Source organism: Balaenoptera acutorostrata, chromosome 15 (genome assembly GCF_949987535.1).
Source record: "Balaenoptera acutorostrata chromosome 15, mBalAcu1.1, whole genome shotgun sequence".
Lineage (NCBI taxonomy): Eukaryota > Metazoa > Chordata > Mammalia > Artiodactyla > Balaenopteridae > Balaenoptera > Balaenoptera acutorostrata.
The window spans coordinates 36,418,507-36,438,996 of NC_080078.1; the positions used below are offsets into that span (position 1 = coordinate 36,418,507).

The window sequence follows — 20,490 nt, forward strand, 5'->3', positions numbered from 1 at the left end:
TTCATCCCTGTTGCTTATGGTTGTAGTTTGTTCATTTTCACTGCTGAAAGGTGTTCTCTGTGTCTGTACTGCTGTCTGTCTCTCTGTCTTGTTGATGGACCTGTGGATGGTTCCCATCTTGGCTCCTACAGAATGACTGTGAACACGTCTGTGCCATGTCCTGGTGACACTTGCATGCACTTCTGTTGGGTAAACAACCATCCAGGAGTGGGAGTCTTGGGTCAGAGAGTATGAGTATCTTCAACTTTAATAGACAGATAATACCAAACAGTTTGCGAATTTGCCGACTTTTCCTCCCACCAGCAGCTCCTCACTGCCCTGCGTCCTCACGGGCGCTGTCAGTCTGTCTGATTTTAGCCACTCTGGTTGGTGTGTGGGGTTTCTGTTGGTAGCTTTAACTTGTGATTCTCTGATTTGGTTTGCGTTTCCCTGGTCGAGTGCCTTTTCTTACGTCAGCAGGCCATCTGGTTTTGTTCTTTTGTCAAGTGTCTGTCTGAGTTTCTTGCCCATTTTCCACTGAGTGGTCTGGTTTTGTTTGGTTTGGTTTTCTTATTGATTTTTCAGAGCTCTTTATATTCAGGCTGCTGGCCCTTTGTCAGTTATAGTGAAGCAAGTGCCTTCTCCCACTATGGTCTTGCCTTTTTACTGTGAAATTGCCATTCTTAGAGATCAGAATGATTAAATATTGGCAATTTCATGTGGTTCAACCTAGTATGAATTTTATCAGTCTTTTTCTTTGTTAGGTTAATGCTTTTTGTGTCCTGTTTAGGAAACCTTCCTCGACCTCTGAGGTCATGAAATTATTCTTCTCTTTTGTTTCCTAAATACTTTATTGTTTAGCTTTTCAAATTTATGTCTGTAATCCACATGGAATTAATTTTTTGTGTGTATTCTGTGAAGTAGGGGCCAAGTTTTCATGAAAAAACATGAATATCTAATTGAGCACAGTTTTATCAAGGTGTAAGTTACACACCACAAAAATCACCTCTTAAAAGCGTACACTTGGGGCTTCCCTGGTGGCGCAGTGGTTGAGAGTCTGCCTGCCGATGTGGGGGACACGGGTTCGGGCCCTGGTCTGGGAGGATCCCGCATGCCGCGGAGCAGCTGGGCCCGTGAGCCACAATTGCTGAGCCTGCGCGTCTGGAGCCTGTGCTCCACAACAAGAGAGGCCGCGATAGTGAGAGGCCTGCGCACCGCGATGAAGAGTGGCTCCTGCCTGCCACAACTGGAGAAAGCCCTCGCACAGAAACAAAGACCCAACACAGCCATAAAATAAAATAAATAAAATTAAAAAAAAAAAAAGCGTACACTTGACTTATTTTTAGAAAATTTATAGCATTGTCTAAGCATCACCAAAAGTTGATTTTAGAGCATTTCTATCACCCCTCAGGCCCATCATGCTCATTTGCAGGCAGACCTGCTCCCAAACCCAGCACCTGTGTATTCACTTTCTGTCTCTGGAGATTTGCCTTTTCTAGACATTTCATATAGCTGGAATCATACACTATGTGGTCTTTTGCATCTGGCTTCTTTCACTTAGTGTCCTGTCTTTGAGGTTCACCCGTGTTGTAGCGTGGATCAGTATTCAGTTCCTTTTTCTTGCTGGGTCAAGTTCTGTTGGATGGTTAGATCACAGTTTGTCCATTCACCTGCTGATGCACATGTGAATTATTTTCACATCTCGGCTGTAACAGATAAAGCTGCTCTGAACATCTGTGTCCAGGTCTGAGTGTGGATAGATGTTTTCATTTCTCACGAGTAGAGACTTGGATTGGAACTGCAGTGTTGTGTGGCAGTTCCTTTTTGTATAATTTTATTTTTCAAATTGTCATTTGTAAATTGATATTTTTGTGTACAGTTCTATGACTTTTAACACATGTATAGATTTTGTAGCCACCAGTACGACCAGGATATAGAACAGATTCACCTCCACCCCCCTCAAACCTTTTCCTTATGTTGACCCTTTATAGACCCACCTCCTGCCCCCACCGTCCCCCTGGAAGCAACTAATCTCTTATCTACCCCTGTAGTTTGCCTTTGGGAGCATGTCACTAAAATGGAACCAAACAGTATATACACTTTTAAAACTGATTTCTTTCACTTAGTATAAGTTGTTGCATCTTAGTTGTTGCATGTATCTGTGGTTCATTCCTTGTAATGCTGAACGGTATTCCATCCTGTGGATCTAACACTGTGTGTTTATCCATTCACCCACTGAAGGACGTTTTAGGTTGTTTCCAGGTTTTGGAAACTATGAATAGAATTGCTGTAAACATCGTATACAGCATTTTGTGTGAACATAGGTTTAATTTCTCTAGGGTAAATAGCCAGGATTGGAATTGCTGGGGCACATGGTCAGTGTATGTTTAGCTTTATAAGTAAGTGCTGCAGGTTTTTCCAGAGTGGTTGTACCATTTTGTGTAGCCACCAGCAACATATGAGTGTTCCCGTTGCTCCTCATCCTCATTAGCACTTGATATTGTCAGTGTTTTTCATTTCAGTCATACTAATAGGTGTGTAGTGATATCTCATGGTTTCAATGTGCATTTCCTAAGCAGCTAATGATGTTGAATATCTTTGCATGTGCATATTTACCAGCCCAGGACTTTGGGGCTGGCTGTAAAGGAAGCAACAGATATCCAGTCTGAGCTGAGCACTGATCTTGAAAAGGCCATCCTTTTCCCATGTTCCATAGTGTCACTTTTGTCATAAATTGTGTCCATATGTGTGAGAGTCTATTTCTGAACACTTTGCCATTTCATCTATTTGTCTGCCTTTGTGTGGATACTCCACTGTCTTAACCACTGTAGCTTTGTAAGACCTGTTGGATTCCTCCTGTAAAACAAGCTTTCCCCTCATTTTCCTTCAGGACATGTCGTAGAAATGGAATCATACAATACATGGTCTTTCGTGACTGTCTTCTTTCATTTAGCATGAGATTCAAGATTCATCCATGGTGTAGCATGGATCAAAACTCCATACCTTTTTATGGCTGAATAATATTTTGTTGTATGTATAGACCATCAATTGATGGACCTTTGGGTTATCTCCACTTTGGGGCTGTTATAAATAATGCTGCTATGATATTAGTTTACAAGTTTTTTTGTGGACATGTGTTTTCATTTCTCTTGGGCATTTACCTAGGGGTAGAATCACTGGGAACTCATATGGTAATTCGAACATCATATGGTAATTCTATGTTTAGCATTTTGAAGAATTGCTGGAGTGTTCAGCTGCCTCATTTTACTTTCCCACCAGCAGTGTATAAAGATTGCAGTTTCTCTTCATCCCTGCCAACACTTTCTATTGTCTGTCTTTTTTATTTTTTTAAAGCTTTTTAAAAAAATTAATTTATTTTATTTTATTTATTTTTGGCTGTGGTGGGTCTTCATTGATGTGCGCAGGCTTTCTCTAGTTGCAGTGAGTGGGGGATACTCTTTGTTGTGGTGTGCAGGCTTCTCATTGCAGTGGCTTCTCTTGTTGCAGAGCACGGGCTCTAGGCGGGTGGGCTTCAGTAGTTGTGGCTCGTCGCTCTAGAGCACAGGCTCAGTAGTTGTGGTGCATGGGCTTAGTTGCTCCACAGCATGTGGGATCTTCCCGGACCAGGGCTCCAACCCGTGTCCCCTGCATTGGCAGGCGGATTCTTAACCACTACGCCACCAGGGAAGTCCCTATCTGTCTTTTTAATTGTAGCCATCCTAATGGGTGTGACGTGATATCTCATTGTGGTTTTGATTTGCGTATCCCTGATGGCTAATGATGCTGAATATCTTTTCACATGCTTTATTGGTCATTTGTATGTCTTCTTCGGAGAAATGTCTATTCAGACCTTTTTGCCTTTAAAAATATAAAATTGGGTTGTTTGTTGTTTCACTGTTCATGGTGCGAGTTCTTCACGCACTTCTCCTCCAGGCATCCACAGCACATCACGCTACTCCACTCTCCCATCTCCTCTCACTCTGCCTTCAAAACAGGCTTCACTTTGTGAGTTGATTGATTAGCACATCAACTCATCTGTTCATTCATTTATTTATATATTTATTCAACAGATACTTAAGTGCCTCACTTGTGCCTTTGCTCTTTCATTGCCTTGGAGTGCTGTTCTGGAAGAGCCAGCTCCCACTGCCGTTTGTCTGGCTGGTAGCACTGTCACCTTGATGACTCTAGATATTCTCCCTCAAGAGCATCTATCCCAGCCTGAACCTCACATCCCGACGTGACATCCTCTCAGCCACAGCCAGACCTCAAGAGTCCTACTGTCCTGCCTCCGCTCCCGCCAAACCAAATACACTCCCTTCCCGGAAAGCCTACAAATGATTATGTCTAGTTTTTTTCTTCTTTCTTTTACAGAAGAAGTTTGCCTCCTTCTGATAATGCCCAATCCCTTCACTTGAGTTATGGGTTCTATCTTCTCTCCCCTTTTCAGCAACATTGCCCCTCTAGCTGCCTTCCTTTTCCTGCACCTTTAATCTCTCTGGACCACTCCCTCAGTCCACAACATTCTCTAGCATCTCCGCCCTGCACAAATCCCCCCAGGATGCCACATCACCTCATTTCTCTGCCACACTTCATGACCAGACTTCTCCGAAGGATTGACACGTGCTTTCTCCACTCTCCACTCAACCCACCCAGTCTGGCCACTCAGGTGCATCTCTACTTGGCATGGCACTGCCAGTCTCCGTGCTACCAAACCCAGGATCACTTCTCAGCAGCATTCAACACAGTGGCCCATTCCTTCTTCTTGAGATACTCTCCTTTCTTGGCTTCCTCAGAATCCCGTTTGCCTGACTGTCTTCCTTGGACTTCTTTGCTGGGTCCCACTCCCCCACCATCTCGTGACATCAGAGGTCCTCAGGCTTACTTCCTGGCCCCTCCTCTCTCGTCGTCCTCTCCATGGGTGTAGCAGCGACATCCCTTCTCTAGTCTGAATCTCCCCTCTGATTGGGATGGTGTGGCTGCCTCTTGGACGTCTTCATTTGGGAATTTCACAGGCATCTTATAACTAAAGAGTCCAAAACTGAGCTTCTAATCTTGCCCCCCAAACCTTTACCTGCCCTGGTCCTTCTCAGCCAGGGAGTAAGGCAGAACCTGGGGAATCCGCTTTGTTCCCCTTCCTCACCCCCACGTCCAGCCTGTTGGCTTGTCCTGTTCAGTTCTGCCTGGACGTTGTATTGGGAATCTGCTTGCTTCTACCCTGCAGTCATCCTAGGCCAGGCTGCTCTTACCCTCTGCCTGGGTCACAGCAACAACCTTAGGACGAGTCCCGCTGCTGCTCTCGACAGCTCTCAGCCATCCACTACCCCCAGCCAGCCAGGATCTGGGTAGGATCTTGGAAGAGAAATCAGACCAAAAATTGGTGACATTTGAATAAAGTCCATAGTCTAATTAACAATATTGTACCAACGTTAACTTCCTTTTCTTGATTATTGTTCTATGTTTGACGTAGCATAAGACAACAGTAACATCAGGACAAGTGGGGTGAGGAATAGAAGGGAACTCCTTTGTACTTTATTTGTAACTTTTCTGTATGTCTAAAATTACTTCAAATTAAAAAGTTTCTTAAAAAATTAAAGTGGAAAAAAAGAGAGAAAATTGGATTGTGTGCACCCATGCTTAAAACTCCGCTGAGGCCTTCCAGGGGCCCAGCGACAACTCAGGCTGTTTCCGACGGCTGCAGCCCTGCCTGCCACTCCAGCCTCACCTGGGCCACCCTCCTCTCCCACTTCGCTTCAGTGAGGTGTGGTTTATTGTTTACTCTCCTACTTCTAGTTCCTTGGGGTCAGGGACAATTATCTGTCACGCTCACAGTTTTGTCATTAGCATTCACCTGGCATATAGCAGGTGCTCAGATAGAATCAGCAGACAAGTAACTTTTTGTTCCTATTGTGTAAAAAGGAAAGTTTACTGTATAGTTCGAGAAGGTACAGTACTTTCAGTACTTTGTTCTGCCCTCGCTTGCTTTTCATGCTATGCAAATGGACCACTGCTGTAGGGGTGTGGTCAGCTCTTGCCGCATTTGAATGCCCTGTGTGCTAGGCCTTCAGCCGGGTGCTGGGGTGCTGTCGGTACTCAGATGAGTAAGACAGAGGCAATGTACGGTACTAAGAGCATTTATAATGGGCCTAGCCTCATTCTTGGCAGATTTCAGGAGCTCATTATTTGCTGAAAGAATGAATAGGATATGTTCCGAAATCTTTTCCTTTTAAAATTGCTGCAGATACACACACGCTCACATGTTACGTATACAATTTTGTAATAGATGCACATACAGCACTGTGGAATTTTCAGTCTTTTTATTTATTTTTTTATTCATTTCTTTCTTTCTTTCTTTTTTTTTTTTGGCTGTGTTGGGTCTTTGTTGCTGCGCGTGGGCTTTCTCTAGTTGTGGGGAGCTGGGGCTACTCTTCGTTGTGGTGCGTGGCTTCTCACTGCAGTGGCTTCTTTTGTTGCGGAGCACGGCCTCTAGACACCTGGGCTTCAGTAGTTGTGGCACATGGGCTTAGTTGCTCCACGGCATGTGGGATCTTCCTGGACCGGGGATTGAACCCGTGTCCCCTGTGTTGGCAGGCAGATTCTTAACCACTGTGCCACCAAGGAAGTCCCTTCAGTCTTTTAAATATCCTTCCAGCTGGTTCTCTCTTGGCAGGGGGAGGTGTGGGAAGAGAACTATGGAACTTCTGGCTGCTTGTAGGGCAAGAGGCCCTGCCGTGGCCCAGCACTCACTTTCCCAAGCTCCCCCTGCTGTGTCCTAAGGCGGCTTGATGCAAGGCCACGCAGCAGGAGATTGGTAGAGGTGTTTTTGGTGGTCTCGGTGATGGAGGGTTATGTATGGTCCATGAATTTAATTTTATTCAGGAGGGTAAAGAGGACATTGCAAATGAAGTATGCAATAAAAATGGGATAACACGGGGCCATTGGGTCTGATCAGGTTGAGAACCCATGGTTCACCATCTGGTCTCCAGAAGGTGTCATTATGGGTCCTCAAGGAATTTAAAGTATTTCAGAGAATCTAGCGGAAATGCCATGTTTCGTGATGATCCCAGATGAGGCACAGCTTTACGCTGGGACCTGCCCTCGGCGTGGAGGCCCCCTCCTGCGGTGCCCGGCAGAAACTGTGCCTGGATGTTGGTGACACAGGAGTTTCTGGGCTTTGACCGGGGACCAGATGTTTTCACTGCATTCGAGTCAGGAAGGTACAATGTGCAGATCAGTCAGCTGCAGGGGTGAATTCCTTGACCACTGCGGGCAGCTCATGGGAGCAGGGGGCAGGGGTGTGGTCCCCAGGGCTCCCTCCTCTCTCTCATCCTGGGTGATGTCACAGCACCCCAAGGCCCTCGATCATGCAGACGCTGGAGGACATTCAGACAGTAGGTGGCAGGGCGGAGGGGACCCGGGAGGAACAGAAAGAGAGGGAAGGTTGGCCGAGGCGACCAGTCAGTTTATCTGCTTCACATATTTGCCTGGGGCTGGGCCTCAGCAGAAAGGCCGGTACAGTGATACCGCTCGTGAGACGCCTTCTCCGGCCTGGCCTCAGCAGTCTGTGCCAAATCCATTAGCATCATGGCCACGTGCCTAGTTCAACATTCAGGCTGGTGGAGACAGAGAACCCCCACGAAATGGTAATCTGTTCAGTGGTGTGTTTTACTATGTGTTGCTTTTTTTTTTTTTTTTAATTTTATTTATTTACTTATTTATTTACGGCTGTGTTGGGTCTTAGTTTCTGTGTGAGGGCTTTCTCTAGTTGCGGCAAGTGGGGGCCACTCTTCATCGCGGTGCGCGGGCCTCTCACTATCGCGGCCTCTCTTGTTGCGGAGCACAGGCTCCAGCCGCGCAGGCGCAGTAATTGTGGCTCACGGGCCTAGTTGCTCCGTGGCATGTGGGATCTTCCCAGACCAGGGCTCGAACCCGTGTCCCCTGCCTTGGCAGGCAGACTCTCAACCACTGCGCCACCAGGGAAGCCCTATGTGTTGCTTTTAATGGGTGTGAAAGATCAGAGAGCTCAGTGTTCGTTTTACAGACTGCTTTTAGGAATCATGCAGTACAATTTAAAGAGTATAAAAAGTGGAAAATACAGCATATCTTAAAACTATTGATATTAAAAACATTTTTAGGAATAATACATGTCAAGCAAGGTTGAACTATATACAGATGGGCTCTGAATTAGATTTTTGAATCAAATTTTCAAACCATTTTAAGTTTTTATTGGAAAATGTTCAGTCTTTCCAAGCTCTCCTGTTTTCTTTTTTCTTTCTTTTTTTAAATAAATAAATAAATAAATTTATTTATTTATTTTTGGGTGCGTTGCTGCATGCAGGCTTTCTCTAGTTGCAGTGAGCGGGAGCTACTCTGTTGCAGTACATGGGCCTCTCATTGTGGTGGCTTCTCTTGTTACGGAGCACGGGCTCTAGGCACCATGGGCTTCAGTAGTTGTGGCGTGCGGGGTCAGTAGTTCTGGCCCGCGGGCTCAGTAGTTGTGGCCCGTGGGCTCTGGAGCGCAGGCTCAGTAGTTGCGGCGCACGGGCTTAGTTTCTCTGTGGCATGTGGGATCTTCCCAGACCAGGGATCGAACCCGTGTTCCCTGCATTGGCAGGCAGATTCTTAACCACTGCGCCACCAGGGGAGTCCTCTCCTGTTTTCTTATTCTTAGAGATTGTCTACGATTTTGTTTGCTAGAGTATCTATTTCTACCCTATTTTCCAATTGGCTACCCCTGCTCTTAGTGTACAGGGTAATTTGCCCCTCATCTTTGCTACTAAATGTCATCTATAATAAATAAAAGTTCATGCTTATTGGTTTCACATTTAGTTTTCCTCTTTGCTCCACCCATTCTTTTTTTAATGGTTCTTATACCTCTTCTCTAGTTGGTAAAGATAAGAAGGAGCTTTCTGTTGCCAATTCATTCCTGTTTCCCAATAAGGAAGGATCTGGATCTTCACTGTTCAGTGTGGTAGCAGTGAGCCACATGTAGCTATTTAAAATTTGTTATAATGAGAAAACATTAGAAATTTAGTTCTGGGCTTCCCTGGTGGCGCAGTAGTTAAGAATCCGTGTGCCAATGCAGGGGACATGGGTTCGAGCCCTGGTCTGGGAAGATCCCACATGCCGTGGAGCAACCCGTGCGCCACACTACTGAGCCCATGCTGTAGAGCTCATGCTCCACAACAAGAGAAGCCACCGCAATGAGAAGCCCATGCACCACAACAAAGAGTAGCCCCCGCTCGCTGCAACTAGAAAGCCCGTGCGCAGCAACAGAGACCCAACGCAGCCAAAAATAAATAAATTAATTAATTAAAAATAATAGTTTAATAATATTAAAAAAAAAAAAAAAAGACTCCACCTACCAATGCAGGGGACACGGGTCCAAGCCCTGGTCCGGGAAGATCCCACATGCCGTGGAGCAACTAAGCTCATGCGCCACAACTACTGAGCCCACGCTCTAGAGCCCATGCACTGCAACCACTGAGCCCACATGCTGCAACTACTGAAGCCTGTGGGCCTAGAGCCTGTGCTCCACAACAAGAGAAGCCACCGCAACGAGAAGCCCGCGCACCGCAATGAAGAGTAGTCCCTGCTCACTGCAACTGGAGAAAGCCTGCGTGCAGCAACGAAGACCCAAAGCAGCCAAAAATAAATAAATTAAATAAAATAAGTTTTTTAGAAAATAGAAAAGAAATTTAGTTCTTCACTTGTATGAGCCACATTTCGAGTGCTTGGTGGCCGCTGAACTGACAGCCGCAGGGCATTTCTGTCGTCAAAGACAGTTCTCTTGGACAGCCCTGGGCCACATTCTTTACACCCTCCCAATAGTCCACTTCCTGTATTATCTCATCAACCCCCCAAAAGCCTCTTCAGCTTTCTGGAACCGTCTGGAACCTTCTCCTCCAGTTCCTCCCAGCCCAGCTGTGTATGGCTGAAAAGTCAGGTGGAGCCGTACTGCTGAGCCTTTGACCTGATTGGGTTGAGTCAGCCTGGTCGGGAGTTCTTCCCTGGGACACTCTGTCCATTTCTTCATTTGGGAAAGTGGCAGGCATATGACCTAACTACAGCAGTCCCGAGGGTCTTTTTAACCAGGGTAATGGAATTGTCACCTCTCAACCTCATTAACTCACAATTTGAGGAGCTCTGTATTCCTCTCATCTCCCTATTTCGTTTTTTCCATTTCAGTGTGATCTTTGTGGTGCCTGGCCTGCCACCTTCACTGAGTTTGATTTCTTTGACTTTTTTCCAGCAACTTTTCTTCCATCCTTGAGCTCCTCTCCTGATTTTTTTTGTTTTTACTAGTCTTCACAAGTTCCATTTCATTCTTTTTTTTTAAATTCATTTTTATTTTTATTTTTTGGCTGTGTTGGGTCTTCGTTTCTGTGCGAGGGCTTTCTCTGGTTGCGGCAAGCGGGGGCCACTCTTCATCGCGGTGCACGGGCCTCTCACTATCGTGGCCTCTCTTGTTGCGGAGCACAGGCTTCAGATGTGCAGGCTCAGTAGTTGTGGCACACGGGCTTAGTTGCTCTGTGGCATGTGGGATCTTCCCAGACCAGGGCTCGAACCCGTGTCCCCTGCATTCTCAGGCAGATTCTCAACCACTGTGCCACCTGGGAAGCCCCATTTCATTCTTAAATGTATATTTATGATGTATTCTTTGAATCGGTGGTATTTTTGCGTTCAGCATGTCTTTACCCTATTGATTTATCATATTTCTTATTTTTAACAGAACACAGAGTTTATCATTGGTGTTAACATAATACTTGGAGGTTTTCTTTTTTGAATCATGGTGTATTTATTCAGTGGGACGTTTCATAGTGTTGAAAATAAATGAATGTGGATCACATGTATCAGTATGGATGATTCTCAAACATATTGCTGGACCAAAAAGAGCAACTTTCAAAAGAATACTTGTAAAATGATGTCATTTATGTAAAGGTAAAGAAAAAAAACCACATATTAATGCTGTGTATTGTTTAGCATTACGTACGTATGTAGTGAAAACTTAAAGAAACACGTGGGGAGGAGCCTGTGGCCGTGGCGTTCTGGATAGTTCTGTGCTCTGTGCGGGAGGAGGGGTGTGGTGGGGAAGGCCTGCAGGGAACCTGGATGGTACAGGCGACCATCTGTTCCTTAGACTGGAAGGACTCCGAGTCTTCAGCTTACTTTTCCTTACATGTTTCTATGTCTAAAATATTTTGTAATAAGTTCAAAACTTTATGCTTATTTTAAATATAAATAAGAAGATTCAATATAGAAAGTGAATTTCCATAATCCTGTTGCCCTGTTAATATTTTGGTGTATTTCTGTGTTTTTTTTCCATAAAATTTTTCAGTTTTATTGAGTTATAATTGACAAATAAAATTGTAAGATATTTAAAGTGTAGATTGTGATTTGATATATGTACACATTGTGAAAGGATTCCCTCATCTAGTTAATTAACACATTCATCATCTCACGTATTTATCTTTTTTTATTTTCCGGTGGAAACATCTAAGTTCTATTCACTTAGTAGATTTCAGTTATATAATACAGTGTTATCAACTGTTGTTACCACATTTTACATTAGCTCCTCAAGCTGTATTTCTGTGTTTTTAACAGTGGTCTAGTGTTATTCAGAATAACACTTTGTTTTTTTCTTGTTTCTTTCCCTGTGATACTAGCTGCTCTTCATGCCTCCTTCTCTCCAAGTACTCAGCTATGTGGTTTGGGGTCAGCACCTCTACGGGGCAGGGACCTGCTTGCTGGAGTGTCTGCCCCTCCTTCCTGGGGAGTCTGAATCCCTGGCCTTCTGCCCGCGTCTGCCTCTCCTTTAGGGTCTTCCTCACTCTCCGCCTTTAGACGGGGGACTCCTCAAGACTCATCCACCCCCTTCTTGCGAATGAGGGGCTGTTGACTGCAGCCCCAGGTCACGTTTTTATATAAGTCACATCTCTGCATGTCGATGTGCCCCATGGACCGTCCCTCGACCTCTTCTCATATGTGGGCACTCACTACTCACTGCCTTGGTTTCACTTTCAGTTTTGCTTCTGTGAGAGTCTACAACATAGCTGTGATTTTCTTGAGGCAGGAATTAACAGTGTGAGGCTAGAGAGGAAGAGGGGACCACCCGGCCGGTGACCCCTGAGTGGAGGGATGGGCCCTCGACTTCTTGTCTGACGCCCAGCAACACTTTTCAGGTTCTTAAGAATATACCACACAAACACAGCTTTGATTCTCCTGAAAAAGGTCTAAGAAAGAAAGACCACCTCCAGTGCTGAAATGAAATTAGAGGAACTGGAAATATCTAAGAAGATATTGCTTCTTGATCAGAAAGGAGAGGTTTGGGTTTCCCAGTTCTGTGGCTCGAGCAAGTCTGCCTATGGGAACAAGAAAATGCAGTTTGGGAAATTGTTTCTGGCAGTGTTCCAGCCAGTATGCAAGGCACTCATCAAAAGAGAGAAAACTTTGATGTGACCTGAAAACTGGTTGACTTGGAAAGTGAGGAAATTCGCAGCAAGCGTGTGACTGTGCTGGAAATGTGATTTGGGAGCCAGCCAGAATCTGGATAAACATTTCCACGAAGGAACAGGTGGTAAAGGCGCGGTTATTCCCAGGAAAGGCTAGTCAGGAATGGTAAGAGTTGTGGTTTTTGTTTTTGTTTTTGTTTTTTTTGCATAATATGAAGTTTCTGGGTGAGGTTGTCTATGTTGCCTTTCTTCCCATCTAAAGATGCTCCCAGGAAGTGTCGCTGGTGGTGGTGCCCTTGCCCTTTGCAGGTGAAAGTCCTGGTGGGTGAGAGGGGAGCAGCAGTACTGGGGCAGCTGGGAGAACCCCGCCTCTACTGTGTTGTGGTGAGGCTGCAGCCCTGGTGCTCTGGCAGCCTTGCCGTGCAGCGCGGTGAGCGCTTGTCATCTGGGGGGGAATCGCGTTGGTGATCTAGGAAGACAGCCTGGGTGTCGGGCCAGCTCTTCTGGACTAGACTGCAGCAGTGAGTGTTGCAAATTTGATGATTCTTGGAGATATCTCCTGAAGGTCAAACTTTTGTTTTGTTTTGTTTAATCTCTCCCAGACTTCTGAACTCATGCCATGTTGAATTTTTAGTTCTTCAAGGTTATTTAGCCTTATTTCTTATTTATATGTTTTTCCATCCTAGCTCTACTACATTATCTATTTCCAAGCCTTTATTTGTAACATTTTTCTTTTACCTGCTACTGCCTACTCCTTTACTCTGAATTCCCAAGGATAGTGTATTTCTTACTGTTTTTTTTTCATTTGTCCTCTGAATCTCAGGACTGTTATATCTTGATCTTTGCATAGTTTTGTTTTTTAAAAACAGCTTTGTTGAGGTATAATTAACGTACTGTACAGTTCATGCTTCCAAAGTATGTAAGTCAGTGGTTTTTAGAGTATTCACATTTGTGCAACCATCACCACAATCTAATTTTAGAATATTTTCATCACCCCTCAAAGGAACCCTGTACCATTAACAATTGCTCCCCATCCCTCAACCCCCAAACCTCTGGCAACCACTTGGCTACTTTCTGTGTCTGTGGATTTTTGCCTATTCTGGACATTTCATATCAATGGAATTATGTAGTATGTGGCCTTTTGTGACTGGCTTCTTTCACGTAGCATCCTATAGCTTTATTTCTATTTTTGATGTATTCCCTTTTTTTTGGCTTCATTTTTCAATTATTTAGCTGCCACCTATTCCCAGATTTTAAATTGAGTCTTTCATTTATCTTCTTTCTAGAATCTGTTTTCCATTGTCTATCCTGTACATAAATCTGCCACTCTTAAAATTAATTATTAATTAAAAATTTTATTTATTTATTTATTTATGGTTGCATTGGGTCTTTGTTGCTGCGCGCGGGCTTTCTCTAGTTGCAGCGAGCAGGGGCTACTCTTTGTTGTGGTGCGCGGGTTTCTCATTGCGGTGGCTTCTCTTGTTGCGAAGCACGGGCTCTAGGTGCGTGGGCTTCAGTAGTTGTGGCACGTGGGCTCAGTAGTTCTGGCTCGTGGGCTCTAGAGTGCAGGCTCAGTAGTTGTGGCACACGGGCTCAGTTGCTCCACGGCATGTGGGATCTTCCCGGAGCAGGGCTTAAACCCGTGTCCCCTGCATTGGCAGGTGGATTCTTAACCACTACGCCACCAGGGAAGTCCCTAATTATTAATTTTTAAACTGTTAGTTTAACTTAAGTTAAAATCTTAAAATTAACTGTTACTTCTCAATTCTCCAGGGAAAAGAATACGGTCTGTGGCTCCTCCTGTAATTGCTCCAGATGTGACCTGACGTGCTCTCTTGTGTCTGATGACCACTCTCTGGGTTAACATTTGGTGAATAACAGTTTATTAGTTGTTAGTCTGTCTCAGTTCCCGACACCCTTCCTTCTAGCTGTCTTGTTTCATAGTCTCTTCTGATTATTTCAACTCTGTTGTATACAGTATTCCAAGATAGTTATCATAGACCTTCACTTTCCTTTTGTTTTCTAAAACTCACTGTAAAAATGCCTTTTGTCACTTGCGAACATCCCGCCAGCACACAGACTTGACTTCACATGATTCTCTCTTCTTGTCGATGCGTCATCACTTACTCATTGTTCTCTCCCTCACTGCCAGCCTCCCATCCTCCCATGTAATTCTTTATGAGCATTACTTCATGCCCTTCCTCAGTCTACTCTGAGTTACTCCTGAGTGTTCCTGAAGATGCTCTAAGGAAAAGCATTAACTCATTTAATCCTCACAGCAGCCCTTTGAAATGGGGTCATCATTAGGTGACTGGTATTTCCATTTTGGGTCACGGTTTTCATCCGCACTGTTGCTAACACCTGAGCATTCCTTTTTCCTATCCATTTCTTTCAACACTCAGCCCAGGTCCTTACCCTTAGTAGGTACTCAATAAATGTTTCATTTGCTGGGTAAGTGAATGTGTGAATGAGCCAATGAATAAATGAGTTGGTTAGTACCTGGCAGCCTGTTTCCATAAACAGCCAAATGCTACCTTTAAAAGAACTCGTTTCATATTTTTTGAAGGCCTGGGTATTAAACCGTAATTCGGGAGTTTTTTAGAGGTGGGAGGAGTGGGTCTTTGAAGGCAGTTACACTGGACTCTCCCAGCATTAGTTCTGAGCATTGAGCAGGGTAGCCCTTATTCATGTCAAGTAGGAAAGTTCAGAAGAAGACAGCTCAGGGGAACGTGGTCACGAGGTGACTGCCCAGTCACTCACCTTTGGCCGTGACATGTACCCGTTCCTGCAGAGACATGGAGGCTGGTGCAGAGGACGCCCGCCACAGGAGCAGCTGTGGGGTGGGCGTGCGCACGTGCATGTTCTTGAAAGAGTCTGTTGGTTAGGCGAAAGGTGTAGTCAAGATCAAGCCACCCAGGCGTGGTGCCCACCCTTTGTTTCTTTCACCTGCTTGGGTTAATCTGTCTCGTATTTTACTGTTTGGGACTTCACTTTTTAAGAAGAAGGTTAAGTTTCACCCACAGCCATTTGCTGTTGGAACTTGTGATTTATTGTCAAGTGTTGGGAAAACGAGGACGGATCACCTCCTTGTGATTAATTGTTTCACATAGGAGCAGAGAGGACTTAGGCCCATCCAGAGTGTTTTGATGTTAACAAGGTGGAAAATGCTTTTTTTTTTTTTTTCACCAAAACTTTTGGTCTTCCTAAGCAGAAGCAATAGATAATGATGAAATATCATATCTATAGTTTTTAGGCCCTGGTTATTTGGTAGATTAAGATTGTGAGCGCTTTTAATCTTTATTTTCCGTATTGACTGACTACATTTTAGTTTAAATAATCCTCATGCTACTCGGCCATTACAGATATCATTAGAAGGAAAAATTCATTACAAAGTGAATAAGTTTTTAGACCCTTTGGTTTGTGAACCGGCCCAAACTAGTTGCCTCCCTTATATTGATTGTTTCAGATCATCAGTGATGCAAGCTCCCAGGCGTTTGCTGTGTCACGCTGCTAACCCCCAACACACCTCCAGACATTCTTTCCTTCCTGATTATTCTCCTCTTTCTGTTGGGTTGACACTCGGGCCCTTGGTTCTTGGATTGAGGGTATCGCCCTCCAAAGCAAGAGTCCTGCAGAAAAAGACCGTGATAAAAAGGCCAGAATAGTCTTTCTTTTCCAAAATGGACTTTGGCACTCACTCAAATCACACTCAGCTCACGAAAACTAGACACAAGTTGTGTGCAAGGCTCAGTTTTTCTCCTCGAAGAATTGATGCCATAGTTAAGACTGTTAACCACGTCAGCCTCCCGGGCACACACAGCTGCAGACGACGCCTCCGTCAGACAGGAGCTCATGGGAACCGTCTTCCCCACTTCTCCACCTGCTGTGAATTAAGCCGATGAAAGGCATCTGTGCCAGTGAGGTTTAAAGTCAATTACCAGGAAAGAATATAAGAAACCTTATTAATTGTTCTCCTGTTTACACTATACTTAACGAAATAAATAATCTAGCTGCCTTTTGACTTTCTGCTCTAAAAGAGCCATTCTAACGAACTTGGACCCCAAGGGCCATGTGTGTAGTTACTGATTAAATCCTTATGTCTTATGACCTCTCCTGACTGCAGCCAGTCACCCGGCCCTGATACGTTCCCTGGGACCTTTCATATCCGGTCTGACTTTATCATTACTGATATCACTCCAGTTTTGGCAAAACATTTCACTTTAAATCTAACTTTCCATATTGAAGCATAAATTAAAAGTTGCTTAATTTCTTCACCGATTTTTTGCTTGCCATGGACACATCTGTGCGTTTGTCCTTTGGAACACTCGCATTGCTGTGTTACTAATACAGGTTGATTGTTAGGAGCTACCCTAAGAAAACTTCAAGTTAGGAACAAATTTGGAGCAGTTATTGATTTAACAGTCCTGCAAATGCTTTTGTACATAGAAGGAGCATAAAAAAGACTCCCAGCGATAAGCAGGTCAAACACCCACATTGATAATAATAGCTAACGTTACTGAGTTTTTACTGTGCGCCAGGCACTGCCGTGAAGGTTTCACGTGTGTTAATCATTTAATCCTCGAGTCAGCCCTGTGGGGTGAGTCCTATTCTTAGTGAGATGTGGAGCCATGAAGTATCTCACTGCATCACACATTTAGGAGGGACAGAGCCTGAATCCCAGGGCTTCTCCCCCGAAGCCACACGCCCTTACCCGTTACACTCGTGCTTGCCGTGGCAGCCTTGCCTGTTGCCCCCGCACTTCGAGAGGAGTAGGTCTCACCATTATTTTCCACCTCCCTTGTCCCTTGACTCCCTCACCACCCACTTGTGGCTGGTGTTTCCAGGGCTCCCTGGCCTCTCCTCAGCCTGGTGCCTGCTCGTTACTCCTCCTCACCCCTGTTGCCCCCAGAGTGAAGGCTCCTGGAGCTGGTCTCCTTGGTGCCCTGCACGGACTTCAGCTCCTGTCTGCCCCCCTCCCCCGCCGCCCCCGACATGTTCTCTGTTCCAGCCACACGACACTCACCTCCATCCCTCCACTCTGCCTGCTGAAGGCTCCCTTTCTGGAGTCCGGTTCATCGACTATTCTGGTGACACCCACAGCCTGACCACGCTGTCCCAGCCCCTGGTCCTGGTGGCTTTCGCTGGGCTGGCCTCTCCTCATCTTGTAGCCCTCAACGTGGAGGGGACTTCACCCAGGAGGCCTTCCCAAACCTCTGAGTCTTTGTGAGATACACCCTCCTGTGCTTCCTGGTCCTGGACCGGGTAGGCGTACCCACTTGCTGCCGAGATCCCCCTGCAGGAGCTGCCCCGTACAGGGAGGGTCACGGCTGCCATGTTCACGCTTGTCCCCTCAGCACCCTCACAGTGCATGGTAAACAGAGGCACTTAATAAATGTTTGAGCAATGAGCGGCAACTCAGTAGTCACAATTCAAAGCAGCAACGACAAACCGCAGGGGTGCCAACCCCAAGGCAGGCATCAGAGCCTGTGCTGCGGAGCTGGCTCCATGCCCAGGTGGAGGGCGCACTGCTGCTTGGAGGACTGGCTGCATCATCATCATGTCTTCGCGGCCCTGCGGGGCTGCAGGCTCAGCCCTTTCTTTGCTGTAGTTGTCACGCCTCCAGGAAAGGCCTCCTTCACCTGCTCTTGCCCGAGGAGCCATACAGGGAGGGGATAAGTGCTTCCCTGACTGAGGACCCCTCCTGGGGGTGAGAGAGCTGACTGGGAGCAGGGCCCAGGGGTGCAGAGCCCCGGGCAGGGGAGCCCCGATCTGCCGGCCTCCCCATGGGAATGCAGTTCTGGGGTTGGGGCCAGCTACAGACACAACAGAAAACCTTCCCCTGCAGCCTCAGCTCCTCACCCCTGCAATCCAAAAAATGCCCTTCCTTTGTCTGTTCCTCAAGGCAGCCCCTGCAGCGGCTGCGGGTGCTCCCCGGGCCCCCCTCCCCACCCGCTGCAGGTGACTTACCTGCCACACCCGGGAGTTCGAGAGGGACTAATTACAGCAGCTCCAGGGACCAGGCCTCTTCATGCCCTGGTTGGGCGAAGCCAGGGATGAGATGCCACGGCAGGTCAGAAATAGGGCTTTTCTCTCCTCAGCCCACAGAGCTTGTGTTTTCTGACTCTCCCAAGGCGAAATGATAAAATCAGTTCAGTGTTTTCTGTAACAGAGTCTGAGAAATTCATGCAAAGCTGCTTTTACCCTTCTGTTGTATTCTAGTTAATGCTTCCCTTTCAAGTTTATACATGTAGCTAGTCAGAACTGTGATTGATCCTATATATCATTTGGGATGTATATTTTTGGTTGGAAAAAAATACATGAAAGTTCAGGACCTTAGTTAAGAGTGAGCATTTAACAATCTCTTTTGGGGTCAGTTAGCATCTAAAATTATTTATCACAGTCTTTGGATCCCACCTGTGTTTTGGCTACACTCCTGGATGTCTCTAGGTGTCCTGGGACTCTTGCCAAATTCTCAGAACGGTTGACCTAAAAACGTACGCTATACAGTATTTTATAAGGAGGGAGGGAGAGGAAGAAAGATAAAGTGATGAAATGGTGGTTTAATTATAAAATGATTAAGGATTACTGATTAAGTAGTCCCAGGGTTATTTGCTTAATTAATTTTAGAGCATTTATTAAATATGTACTGAGTGCGAGAAACTGTATGGATCCAGCCGCGCAGACACATGTCACCTCTTGATTGGGTCTCTCCATGATGGCTTTTCTTTTCTTTTTCTTTTTTTTTAAATGTACTTTATTTTTGTAGATAGTATATAGAGTCTTTTATTTTTTTAAGATTTTTTTTGACATGGGCCATTTTTAAATTTCTTTATTCAACATGTTACAATATTGCTTCTGTTTTCTGTTTTGGTTTTTTGTCCACACGGCATGTGGGATCTTAGCTCCCCGACCAGGGATGGAACCCGCACCCCCTGCATTGGAAGACGAAGTCTTAACCACTGGACTGCCAGGGAAGTCCCATGATGCCTTTTCTCTACCACCTTCTGCTGAAGCTTAAACTCCTTAAGAGGGAATCCTGCTTTGTTCTGATTTTATTCTCTGTGTACAGCATACACCAGGCCTAAAATAAATGTTTATTGAATAAATCACATTGTCACTCCCTTTCATAAATTCGTAGTCTGGTTAAATTCCAGTAAGGACTAACAATGGATTTCTTTAAATAAGGCTTGCTTCTTTTTCAGAAAGCCCTTGAGTTCCATCTGAAAAAGCTGTTCCTTACTCCCCTCCCAGCAGATAGTCCTGTACACCAGGAGCAGGGCCCAGCCCACCTGTTACAGCTCCTTAACACTATAGCATATATTGTTACTTCAGCCTTTAATGGGGATTGTAAAGTTGTAGGTTAATAGTCCATTTAACCGACTTTTTTTTTACAGTGGGGATTTTGTGAGAGAATAAAATTCACGTAGACTGCAGCTTGACAAAAAGCTGATGTTCTGGGACTTCCCTGGTGGCGCAGTGGATAAGACTCCGCACTCCCAGTGCGGGTGGCCTGGATTCAATCCCTGGTCAGGGAACTAGATCCCACATGCATGCCACAACTAAGAGATCGAGTGCCACAACTAAGGAGCTGGCGAGCTGCAACTAAGGAGCCCTGGAGCTGCAACTAAGGAGCCCACGTTCTGCAACTAAGGAGCCGGCGAGCCGCAACTAAGGAGCCGGCGAGCTGCAACTAAGGAGCCCACTGGCCACAACTAAGACACGGTGCAACCAAATAAATAAATAAATAAATACTAAAAAAAAAAAAAAAAAGCTGATGTTCCTGCTGTGTGAATGTTTGGATCCAACAGAAAAGAGATACTTGATAAGTCTGAATCGAGGGAGGGCTTAGTTCCCCTGCTCATGCACATTCTGGTCTCCCTTTTCATGGTGGTTGACAGTGCCTGACGTAGGTAACATGGTCTGTAGTCACCCTCACATCTAGACTGACCATTATGAATGTTGGCGACTGGTATTTACAGATAGAAACAAACTCACGAAATGTATAGGGTCCGCACTCAGTGGGCTCTGCTGCCGTCAGAAAGAGGCCACGTGACCCTTCCAA

The 20,490-nt window shown here is 45.5% G+C and overlaps 1 protein-coding gene and 1 long non-coding RNA gene across 2 annotated transcripts in view; both read left to right on the plus strand.

Annotated features, from left to right (window-relative positions):
* The window catches only part of ADCY9 (adenylate cyclase 9), a 121,877-nt gene that overhangs the window by 55,859 nt on the left and 45,528 nt on the right, over nucleotides 1-20,490 (plus strand). The window lies entirely within an intron of this gene.
* Nucleotides 12,884-19,416, plus strand: LOC130704865 (uncharacterized). The gene is made up of 3 exons (XR_009005386.1): nucleotides 12,884-12,949; nucleotides 14,202-14,298; nucleotides 19,331-19,416. It is a non-coding gene; the product is annotated as an uncharacterized LOC130704865 (long non-coding RNA).